Below are 12,958 nucleotides of genomic sequence, written 5' to 3'. Positions count from 1 at the left end.
GGCGCCGTGGTAGTCAGTCTCAGCAGAGGGGTCAGCCCTCGTCTTCTGGCCCATCTTCTTCAGCACCCGCCCCGCCAGCTAGGGGTGAGGGTCAGGCAGCTAGGGGCCGCCCCAGAGGGGGAGGCCGATCGGGTGGTCAGGCTCGCTTCTATGCTCTTCAGGGCCGGTTAGATGCTATTGCTTCGGATGTTGTTATCACAGGTATTATCTCAGTCTGCCACAGGGATGCCTCTGTTTTGTTTGATCCCGGATCTACCTATTCCTATGTATCTTCATATTTTGCTCATCATCTGGGAACTACCCGAGGGTGTCTTGCTTTGCCTGTTCACGTATCTACCCCGGCGGGTGATACTATTATTGTGGATCATGTATATCGATCTTGTCTGGTGACTATTGGGGGTCTGGAGACCCGAGTCGACTTGTTGTTGTTAGGCATGGTAGATTTTGATGTTATTCTGGGTATGGACTGGCTATCTCCGTACCATGCTATTCTGGACTGTCATGCCAAGACAGTTATGTTGGCTCTTCCGGGTGTTCCGAGGATTGAGTGGCGTGGTATGACTGACTATGTTCCCAGCAGGGTTATTTCCTTCCTAAAGGCACATCGGATGGTTGGGAAGGGTTGTCTATCGTATTTGGCTTTTGTGAGAGATGTTGGAGCTGAGACTCCTAGTCTTGATTCTGTCCCCGTTGTGAGGGATTTTCCAGATGTGTTTCTAGCAGACCTATCGGGCATGCCACCGGACAGGGACATTGATTTCGGTATTGATCTGGTGTTGGGCACTCAGCCCATCTCTATTCCTCCCTATCGTATGGCACCAGCAGCGTTAAAGGAGTTGAAGGAGCAGCTTCAAGAGCTCCTAGATAAGGGGTTTATTCGTCCTAGTGTGTCACCGTGGGGTGCACCGGTCCTATTTGTGAAGAAGAAGGATGGCACAATGAGAATGTGCATTGACTACAGGCAACTGAACAAAGTGACAGTGAAGAAAAAGTATCCACTACCGCGCATTGATGATTTGTTTGACCAGCTCCAGGGGGCAAGGGTATTCTCTAAGATTGATCTCCGTTCAGGCTACCACCAGCTGAAGATCAGGGATTCGGATATTGTGAAGACTGCCTTCAGGACTAGATATGGGCATTATGAGTTTCTGGTTATGTCTTTTGGGCTGACTAATGCCCCAGCCGCGTTCATGCACTTGATGAACAGTGTATTTCGGCCATATCTAGATTCATTCGTGATCATTTTTATGGATGATATATTGGTGTACTCGCGTAGCCAGGAGGAGCACGCTCAGCACTTGAGGGTGGTATTACAGAGATTGAGGGAGGAGAAGCTTTATGCTAAATTCTCCAAGTGTGAGTTCTGGCTTGGTTCTGTGGCTTTCCTGGGGCACGTGGTGTCCAGTGATGGCATTCAGGTTGATCTGACAAAGATAGAGGCGGTGCAGAGTTGGCCTAGACCGACTTCAGCCACAAAAATCCGTAGTTTCCTTGGGTTGGCAGGGTACTATCGCCGGTTTGTTCAGGGGTTTTCTTCTATTGCATCGCCCTTGACCAAGTTGACTCAGAAGGGTGCTCCATTTGTGTGGTCTGATGAGTGCGAGGAGAGCTTTCAGAAGCTCAAGACAGCTTTGACCACGGCTCCAGTGTTGGTATTGCCATCAGCTTCAGGTTCTTACACTGTGTATTGTGATGCTTCGAGAGTTGGGATCGGATGTGTGTTGATGCAAGAGGGTAGAGTTATTGCATATGCTTCTCGTCAGTTGAAGTCCCATGAGAAGAACTACCCTGTACATGATTTGGAGTTAGCTGCTATAGTTCATGCTTTAAAGATTTGGAGGCACTACCTATATGGCGTGTCTTGTGAGGTGTATACTGATCATCCCAGCCTTCAGCATTTGTTCAAACAGAAGGATCTTAATTTGAGGCGGCGGAGGTGGCTTGAGTTACTCAAGGACTATGATATTACCATTTTGTATCACCCGGGGAAGGCCAATGTGGTGGCCGATGCTTTGAGCCGAAAGGCGGTTAGTATGGGTAGTTTGGCGTACATTCCAGTTGAGGAGAGGCCCTTTGCAGTTGATGTCCAGGCTTTGGCCAATCGGATGGTGAGGTTAGACATTTCGGAGCCTAGTCGGGTGTTTTCTTGTGTTGTTTCTCGGTCTTCCTTGTATGACCGCATCAGAGAGCGCCAGTATGATGATCCGCATTTGCTTGTCCTTAAGGACAGGGTTCAGCATGATGATGCTAGAGATGTGACTATTGATAGTGATGGCGTGTTGAGGATGCGGGGCCGGATTTGTGTGCACAATGTGGATGGGCTTCGGGAGTTGATATTAGAGGAGGCCCACAGTTGCGGTATTCCATCCATCCGGGTGCCGCGAAGATGTACCGGGGCTTGAGACAGCATTATTGGTGGAGGAGTATGAAGAAGGATATTGTGGGTTATGTAGCTCGATGTCTCAACTGTCAGCAGGTCAAGTATGAGCATCAGAGACCGGGTGGTGTACTTCAGCGGATGGATATTCCAGAGTGGAAGTGGGAGAGGATTACTATGGATTTTGTGAGCGGTCTCCCTCGGACCTCGAGGAAGTATGATTCGATTTGGGTGATTGTGGATCGGTTGACCAAGTCCGCGCACTTCATTCCGGTGTGTACTACCTATTCTTCAGAGCGGCTGGCAGAGATTTTCATCCGGGAGATTGTTCGATTGCATGGGGTCCCAGTTTCTATTATCTCGGATAGAGGTACTCAGTTTACTTCCCAGTTTTGGAGGACGTTTCAGCGGGAGTTGGGTACACGGAGAGAGTTGAGCACAACATTTCATCCTCAGACGGACGGGCATTCCGAGCACACTATTCAGATATTGGAGGACATGTTGCGTGCTTGTGTTATTGATTTTGGAGGTTCATGGGTTGAGTTCTTGCCGCTTGTAGAGTTTGCTTACAACAACAGCTACCAGTCCAGTATTCAGATGGCACCGTATGAGGCCTTATATGGGAGACGGTGTAGATCTCCGGTCGGTTGGTTTGAGCCCGGCGAGGCTAGACTATTGGGGACAGAGTTGGTCCAGGATGCCTTGGAGAAGGTAAAAGTGATCCAGGAGAGACTTCGTACCGCTCAGTCGCGTCAGAAGAGTTATGCGGACCGGAAGGTTCGGGATGTATCTTATATGGTGGGCGAGAAGGTCTTGTTGAAGGTTTCGCCCATGAAGGGCGTTATAAGATTTGGAAAGAAAGGGAAGTTGAGTCCGCGGTTCATTGGGCCTTTTGAGATACTTAGGAGGATTGGGAAAGTGGCCTATATGCTTGTGTTGCCACCCAGCTTGTCGGGGGTCCATCCGGTATTCCATGTGTTTATGCTCCGCAAGTATGTTGGGGACCCGTCCCATGTTTTGGACTTCAGCACAGTTCAGTTGGATGATGATTTGACATATGATGTGGAGCCAGTGGCTATTTTGGGTCATCACGTTCGGAAGTTGAGGTCAAAGGATATAGCTTCAGTGAAGGTGCAGTGGAGAGGTCGGCCCGTGGAGGAGGCTACTTGGGAGACCGAGCGGGAGATGCGAAGCAGATATTCTCACTTGTTTGAGACTCCAGGTATGTTTCTTGACCCACTCGAGGACGAGCGTTTGTTTTAGTTGGGGAGGATGTGACGATCCGGCCCGTCGTCACGTGAGTTATCGCCCCGTTTCCCCCATATTATGTTTCTCTATGCTTCATTATCGGTATTTGAGGTGATCGAGTTGAATTGGATTGGTTTTAGATGGAAATGAGACACTTAGTCTCTTTAAGGAAAGCTTGTTTTGGAAAAGTCAACTGGAAGTTGACTATTGAGTTAGAGGGCTCGGATGTGATTTCCGGTGATTCGGTTAGCTTCAGGGGATGATTTGTGACTTAAGAGCATGATCAGAAGTGATTTTGGAGGTCCGGTGTGGAATTAGGCTTGAATTGGCGAAGTTAGTATTTTGGCGAATTCCGGTTGGTGGGTGAGATTTTGATCCGGGGGTCGGAATGGAATTTCGAGAGTTGCAGTAGTTCCGTTAGGTGATTTTGGATGTGTGTGCAAAATTTCAGGTCATCCGGAGATGTTTTGGTTGGGTTTTTGATCGAATGCGTATTTCGGAAGTTTTTAAGAAACTTAGGCTTGAATCCGATGTGATTTAATGGTTTTAGCGTTGTTTGATGTGTTCTGAGGATGGGAACAAGTTTGAATGGGGTTTTAGGATGTGTTGGTGTTTTTGGTTGAGCTCCCGTGGGCCTCCGGGTGATTTCGGGTGGTTAAACGGAAGAAATTGAAGTTGGAAATTACAGGTTCTTGGTTGCAGCAGGTATTTCCGCATCTGCGGAAAGGAGACCGCAGATGCGGTTGCGCGGAAGCGGAGAAGGCATCGCAGGTGCGGAAGAGGGTGAGGCTGAGCAGTTTTCCGCATAAGCGAAAAGGTATTCGCAAAAGCGGATCTGCATGAGCGGAAAAGTCACCGCAAAAGCGGTTTGGGCCTGGGGGTGAAGTTCCGCAGAAGCGGGAATATGAGTCACAGAAGCGGCCTCTGAGATTTAATGAGATTCCGCTTAAGCGGACAAGGACCGCAGAAGCGGTGACGCGGAAGCGGGCGTGGGGACCGCAGAAGCGGAAACCCCTGAAGGCCAGTAGGAGTTTAATATCATTTTTCATCCGCGAGGGTTATGTATTTTCCTCCATTGTTGAGCAAGCTTGAGAGCTTTGGACGGGGTTTTAGAGAGTTTTGACTGGGAATCGATTGGAGGTAAGTCCTATGGCCTAGAAACATCATTTTATTGAAGAATCAACCTTTAATTCTTGGAAAAATTGGGTAAAAATTGGAAGAACTAGGGCTTGGTTTTTGAAATAAAAATTTGGGATTTGAGGGGGCATTTGGGCTCCGATTTTGGTAAATTTGATATGTATAGACTCGTAGCGAGACGAGGAATCCGGAGATTTAAATTTTGTACTTTTTTGAGAAGTGGGCCCAGGGCTCGGGTTTTGCCAACTTCATGATTTTCGACGTTTTTCGAGTATTTTCGATTGGGTTATGTTTCTTTGGCCTATTGTAATGTATTCCTTATGGTTTTGACCAGATAAGACGCGCGAGGAGGTCGATTCGAGGGGAAAGGGCTTGGCGAGCTAGACTTTTGGCCGGCTAGAGGTGAGTAATGATTTTAACTGACGTCCTGAGGGTTTGAAACCCCGGATTTGCACAACTTGGTGCCGTGTTGAGATGAGACACGCGTTCAATGGCGAGCGCGGGGTCATTTACTATTGGGGATTGTGACTTGCTCCAATCCGGAGGATATTTTACCATGTATTAACTATGACTTGATGTTTAACACTGTGATTTGGGCTATTTGCCATATTTGGGGCTTATTGCTGACTATTTGAACTCCTTATGAACTATCATCACTGTTTTCCTCACTACTTGAAATATTATTTGAACTCAGTCCATGTGATTTACACTGTTTCATTAACTCAGCTATATTTTACTCAAACTTAGAGTTTTAACTGATATTTGGACTGTTGTTTGAGCTGAGTATTATTGTTTTACTGATGCCCGAGGGGTTTTTGACTATTTTTGGACTGATTGAGGCCGAGGGCCTTATGTGAGGGCATGATGAGTGATGTGAGGAGGCTTTCAGGCCTCGAGTGCATTGTGAGCAGGCTTTCAGGCCTCGTATTGATATTGTTCAGGCTTTCAGGGCTTGTTGATAGCGCTTGGGCTGTAGGAGCCCCTCCGGAGTCTGCACACCCACAGTGAGCGCGGGTACCCATCTAGAGCGGTTAACTTTTAGACAGTGGTAACAATGACATTGTTATGCGTGTTTTGGTCAGGTAACAATGACTGACCAATCAGGTAACAATGGCTGATCAGTGGTAACAATTGCACTATAATACGCGTTTTGGTCAAGTAACAATGGCTGACCGGTCAGGTAACAATGACAGACCAGGAACAAAAGTCATGCCCGAGGGGCAGTGTTCTGGGCCTTTCTTACTGGTTGAGCATAATTGATTTAATTGTTTTCAAAGAGAATTTCTTGCTATATTTCACTGATTTTACTGTTTTATCTGGTTTTACTGCTTGAGATAGCACTACTTGTGCCTTTACGGGATTTTATGTTCTCAGTCGTTATTTATTTTTTTTATTACTCACTTGGTCGGAGTACTCACATTACTCCCTACACCATGTGTGCAGATACAGGCATAGCTGAGTTCGTTCCTGAGTGCTGATTCCTTCCAGACCAGGCAGACCCGGAGAGACGAGGTAGCTGTCGACGTCCACAGCTCTGTTTCTTCTTTATCATCAGTATTTCATTTATCTTCGGACTATGTTCTTAGACACAGACTTGTAGTATTTCATTTAAACTCTGTAGTAGCTCATGACTTGTGACACCCCGATCTTCGGGCTGAGTTTGGGATGGTTTTTCCCCGTTATGTTACGTTTTATTTCCGCACTTATGACTATTCAGTAACTATGATTTAGACCTGTTTATGCTAAGAAATTGTTAAAAGAGGTGTTAATGTTCTGTTGGCTGGCCTTGTCTTCACGAGAGGCGCCATCACGACCGGGTTGGGAATTGGGTCGTGACACAAATGCCCCCTCTTTAGAGGTCAAATTCGAACTTGAGCCAGTTTTTTGGGCCCAGCTCTTACCCAACTTCCCTCCATCAGCCCATCTCCCTAACTAAGCCCAACCGGATCCCCCACCCACCTCCCTTTATAACCTCCCATTTTCCAAAATCCTAGAAGACAATTAGACCCCCCTCTTCCTAAACCCTAGCTGGGGTCGCCGCTTCTTCTTCCTCATCTCTTTCACCCTCTCATCTTCAACAAGAGAAGATCGGATCCCCCATTGGAAACCCTAGGAGTCGTCACTCCATCCCCAACTCCCATAGAAAACAAAACAGACTTCTCCATTGCTTTAAAATCGGATCTAAAATCGCCAAGGTCCAGAAACAAAGAGAAACTGGGATTTCAGAGAAGATTCGAAGGGATGTGATTACTGAAGTTTCAAAATCTAATTTCTTCTCTTTCTGGATTTATACTATCTGTCAGAGTTCGAATCTATGGCTGTTTGTTGTTGGAGATTTTGCTGACCTCCACTCGAATTGGTTCCAGCCTTTATTTGGCTTTGTTTTGGTGTCTTCTCTGCTCAAATAGGTCAGTTCCAAGCTCCCTTGTATTATATCTTCATCAAGATGACAAAAAATGCTTGAATTTGTGTTGAATTGGTGTGCTTTGTTTTAATTTGGATGAAACGGTAGAGTAATTAGCATTGTTTCCAGCCTAGAATGTGTTTGAAGTTTGTTCAATTGCTGCAGATTACTTCGATTTTACCCCTCTGTGATTTTAGCTTCTAAAAAAGGGGGTCCTATTGAAGTACTGCTAAATTTTGAATTAGGTTCAGCATTAGCAATGGTCACTGAGCACTGCACATCGAAATAAACTAGACTGAGTTGATGTAAAAGATAGCCTAAGGATGACGGTAGCATGATATGAGATTACTGTGTTAATTGTGTCACCTAAATTGTATCCTATTATGATTAAGATATAAACATAGTTGACTTTGTAATATCGTTATCATCAAACTCCGGAATTTGCTTTAGCTCGCTGTAATTGTTGGTTTGAATGAATTCGGCCTAGCCAAACACGTGGGCCCACGCATGTGGAGCCTTGTTAATTTGAGTTCATGAACTATAGTTTTGAAAATCAGCTGTTGGGCCTCTTCAATGTAAATTCGATGGGCCTAGATGTGGACAAGCAAGACCTAAACTTGGGATTTTTACCTTCCTATACCACATATGAAACCTTATTACCCTCAATGTTTAAGGTTTGAGTTAATTACATTTCAAGCATACCAAATTACCATTTATATACTATAATTAATTTAGAGGTATAATTAATTGGCAGTTTTTTACTCCTTAATTAAAGGTGTCCATATATCCCACGTTTCTCTCTCCCCTTAATTCCCAAGATCTGACCAGCACTGTTTTCCTCCTCCCATTTCTTTCTCTTCTCCATTCCTTCTTCTTCTCAAAAAATACAGAGATGAGACCCATTGTTTATAATCAGATTTTTAGCCAAAGAGATTCAATATGAAATCCATTGTAAATCCCATACAATAATAATGCCAAATACTGGCGGTGGCTGTGGCCAACACCAATTTGGTACATATACAACCCTGAAGATTTCAATAAGGAGTAGTCATGGGCCTTTGACAAGGATGAAGATGGAATAAGAAAGGTTGGTTTATTTGTAGTTTTTTTTTTGTGAAATTTTGTAGATGAAGAGAAAATTTTGTGGTCAACATATTTTTTCAACATAGATTATAGTTTAATTGTAGTATAAATGTAGTAATTTTATAGATACCCTTAAAAACAATACAACTTTATACAATACTTAAACTGATTTGTAGTTTATTCGTAGAAATTTTATAGATAAAGAGAAAATTTTGTAGTCAACATTTTTTTTCAACATAGATTGTAGTGTAATTGTAGTATAAATGTAGTAATTTTGTAGATACCCTTCAAAACAATACTGCTTTATACATACGTAAACTGATTTGTAGTTTATTTGTAGATTTTTTGTAGAAAATTTGTTGACTGGAGCTAGAGGAATGAAAATTTTGATTCTCTTTTTCTTCTTCATGGGAGACTCCCTTAAATCAGATTCCAAAGTATCTTCAGACGCAACAAATTGCTGGTGAATCTCGGTAATGGATGATGTTGGAGACATGAGTTGACTTACTGGGCGTGGATTAAAAGTTGCAGGGCGAGGACGTGAAAAATGAGGAAAGAGAAGCCTGCAGAAAAAGGAGGAAACAAATCTGATGTGAATATGAAAAAATATTTAGTCCCAAATTTTTAGGCGCCTAATTTGGAAGGAATAAGCTATTCAAATATTTATCCCAGATTTGTAGGCGCCTATTTGGAAGGAATCAGCTCTTAATATTGGGTATTTAATGAATTGTATAAATTTTGTAGGAAAAATATAAACATGGCGGGTAATAATGGAATTATGCACATTTTTAGTAATAAGGTTTCATATATGGTATAGATAGGAAAAAATCCCCCTAAACTTCTGGCTTCATCCACACACTAGAATCAAATCAACTTCATGGTACAAATGTCACCATTCCCAACAGACATATATAGAATGCTGGATATACGTTGCTACGGTTGAAGCTACACTATACAATACCTTACACCTTTCATCAATAATGGGTCCAAAATCTATAACCTTCACAAAAATTTCAAACCTTAGAAAAAATTGAATAATATCATGAATATACGCTAGAATGCTTTAGGCACGTTTTAATCTATTATCGTGATTATGTACATTTTTGCGTGACATAATTATGATTTCCAAATTCAATCAAGGTACGCGTTCGCGCGACTTTGGCTAAAACCAATCTTCATATTAATAAAGCGCGATTAATTGTGTACACGTACGCGTGATATGATATTAGCGTCCCAAATTAAGCGGATTTACACACATGTAATCCGTTTCTAAGATAAATCCATAACGCCATAATTAAAAAGCGGTAAAAGGTAAAAATGTACATAGGTTCTAAAATGAGTAATTAGATAATTTGATTAAGCCAGGTATGATTGAAGCGACCGTGCTAAAACCACGGATCCCGGGAATGCCTAACACCTTCTCCCGGGTTAACAGAATTCCTTACCCAGTCTTCTGGTTTCGCAGACTTTAAACGGAGTCAAATTTCCTCGATTTGGGATTTAAAATAAACCGGTGACTTGGGACACCATAAACCATTCCAAGTGGTGACTCTGATTAAATAAATAATTCCATTTCGATTTATAACACTTAAATTGGAAAAACTCCCTATCCCCCCTCGGGAATAAAGGAGGTGTGATAACAACTAATTTCTGGAGGTCCTTCCAAAAAGGATTGGGGACTCAGGTAAGTCTTAGTACAATATTTCATCCACAGACGGACAGGCTGAGCGTACTATTCAGACACTTGATGATATGTTATGGGCTTGTGTGATAGACTTCAAGGGAAGTTGGGATGATCATCTATCGCTTATTGATTTTACGTATAATATTAGCTATCATTCCAGTATTCAGATGGCTCCATAAGAAGCTCTTTACGGATGAAAGTGTAGGTCGCCTATAGGATGGTTTGATGTTGGAAAAATAAGTTAGTAGGACCAGAATTGGTACAACAGGCAATTGAGAAGTTTAAGCTTATACAGGAAAGGCTATTAGCAGCTCAAAGCCGTCAGAAGTCTTATACAGATAATTCAGTCATTAAAAGAGTCTTATTTAGGGGGAGAATTTTATTCTTTCACAAGGTTTTTTCTTATTCTAATTAGTAGATTGATGTAGGTTAATTGACCAAACCATCTTTTAATATACTTTTTTGAGTCGCTTGATTTATTATCACCAAGGTTTGCTTTATTAGCTCCCGTATGACGCCTTATTATTTTCGATCCCACCAAGTGGTATCAGAGCCAATATTTCAGCGAGGTAGATACTGGCTCAAGGTGGTTCAGATCAAGTTATAACTGATTCGGCGATAAAGATTCTTATCCAAAAAAAAAAAAGAAATTGAGTACTACATGTGGAGACACACTTTCAATCATATATTTTCAACAAACCCCTTGTTGCATCTTTAAAATAAAAAACCATTTTTAACCCATGTGTATGAGCTCCAACTTTCAATTCCTGCTTATTTTTTAAGGCATGTGCTCCAATGTTTAACTCATACTTTCTTTTTATGCACGGGCTCTTATTTTTAACTCAGCTCACTTTTAACGTAGGGCTTCAATATTTTTTAATCCGTGCTCACTTTTAACGCACAAGACTCCAATTTTCAACTATACATATTTTTAATCATGACAAGCAATAGTGATGAAGATTATATAAAGAAGGTAGATCAAGTTTGTCAAGAAATTCAAGCCGAAGGGAAAAAAGGATTTTGTCCTGATTTTTTTTCTATATTGGATTTTATCATTTCTTGAAGGAAAAGAAAAGAGTTTAAGTACTATAATTGATTTTAGTTTTTCTATAAGAAAAATATAAATTTCTTCTATATTTGACAAATTACTTTCTTGCAGGAAAGATTGTGAAACTCTATAAAGTGAGGATCTATCCATCATACACAACAACAAATAGCATTCACTATACCGTCACTAAGAGAATTTTGTTTAGGGAGAATTTTTTTCTATATTAGTAGATTGATGTAGGTTATTAAAATAATATACTTTTTTGTGCCATCTGACATGACACCTTGTTATTTTGGATGTCTAACAGTATGGTCTTTTGCTATTTGATAGTTTCTAGCCTTATGTATCTTCTACTGGCTTACACCTATCATTGCAGGGCAAAACAATTTGGCCCGATTTTGAAACCTGTGCTATGCATATGCGCCCTTGTTATTTTATTTTTGTATCCATTGATCGGATTAGCTAGCAGCATTGTTGGCGGGGCTGGTTATGGTTTTCTCGCGCCAGTGTTTGGCACCTTTAGAGCTGTGGGTGGAGGGAGGACTAATGCCTTTTTCCACATTTTATATGTATGTGTGATGGTTCATATTTCCAGCATTTACTTTTTCCTTTGATCAGATTGCGAATAGCTCCATTATAATTGTAGGATGGAATTTGGGACACGGTGAAACGAAGCTTTACTATTGTGAGGGATGTGAGGGATGTTTGTTACCATTCCTACTTATCATTCATGGATGATTTGAGACTTGAAGGACCTCCTGGTGGAAAATACTATGAGATCAGGGGTGTGTTTGGTATAATGGAAAATGTTTTCCGTGGAAAATGTTTTCCAAGAAAATATTTTTTTGGAAAACAAGTAGTAATCTTATTCATTTTCCGGTGTTTGGTACGCAATTAAGGAAAATGACTTCTCAAGAGTATTCATAAATAATTAACAGCTTGTTTGGATGGTTGTTCGTCGTTGTATTGTACTGTATTGTTATCCCAAAACAATGTTTGTTTTGATTGTCTCATTAATACTGGTTGTATTGTATTGTTAAATCCATTGTTCCGGAACAATGAAAAGTCCCATTTTTTGAAACAACCGATTTGGTGTGGTGGGATTGTTTCCTATTTTTCTTTCCAATTATGCCCTAACTTATTACTCCACAATTCTATTTTACCCTTTATCTTTTTTTTCTATTTTAACTTCAAATCTCCAACCTATAACCTACTTTGTTTTTTTCCGGACCAATGTTAAAGGTGTTTTGCTGCCTTTTGTTTTATTTTTTTCTCCTAATTTGCTTTTAACTCAATTCTAATTAGTTGTGCTCTTTTATTTTGCCTTCTTATGTCTCGCTCCTTTGTTCTGCTTCATAAGGTGTTTTGCCTTCTTCTATTTTATTTTTTTAAATTATTTTTATGCATAATTTTTAATAAATTTAATATTTAAACAATTGAGGGTATTTTAATAAATTTATCAGTTACAGTGCAGTACGATACAGTCAAACCAAACAACAAAGTATTATTTAACAATAACAAACAATACAATCTATCCAAACATTGTACTCATAAAACGATACGGTACAATACGATACAATACAATACAATACATTATAAAACGGTGGGGAACAATGACCCAAACGGAGTGTAAATATAATAAACATGAAGCCATAAACTTTCAAACCGACAACCTTCCGAACCCACAAATTTCATAAACTTTCGAACCGCTAAACTTTCAAAACCGCGGAATTTCGAACCCGTAAATTTTCAAACACATAAACCTCCGAACTCATAATTTTGGAACTTGTAAAATTTTGAACCTTTAAATCGATAAATAAAAAAATTAAAACTGAAAAATATATTTAAAAATATTTTTTTCGGAGGGGGGGGGGGCGGGTAAATGAAAAAACAAAATTAAATTACAAAAAAAATTTGTAGCGGTGGGGGGGAGGTGGACGGGGTGGGGGTGGGGTGGGGGTGGGAGTGGGTGGTGCG

The 12,958-nt window shown here is 41.3% G+C and overlaps 1 pseudogene; it reads left to right on the top strand.

Moving 5' to 3' along the window:
- Window positions 1–12,958, top strand: part of LOC109221652 — a 28,186-nt pseudogene that overhangs the window by 11,915 nt on the left and 3,313 nt on the right.

The sequence above is a fragment of the Nicotiana attenuata genome, chromosome 2 (assembly GCF_001879085.1).
Source record: "Nicotiana attenuata strain UT chromosome 2, NIATTr2, whole genome shotgun sequence".
NCBI classification, from domain to species: domain Eukaryota; kingdom Viridiplantae; phylum Streptophyta; class Magnoliopsida; order Solanales; family Solanaceae; genus Nicotiana; species Nicotiana attenuata.
The sequence above is the reverse complement of the archived record's forward strand: the minus strand, read 5'-3'. Positions and strand labels throughout refer to the sequence as shown.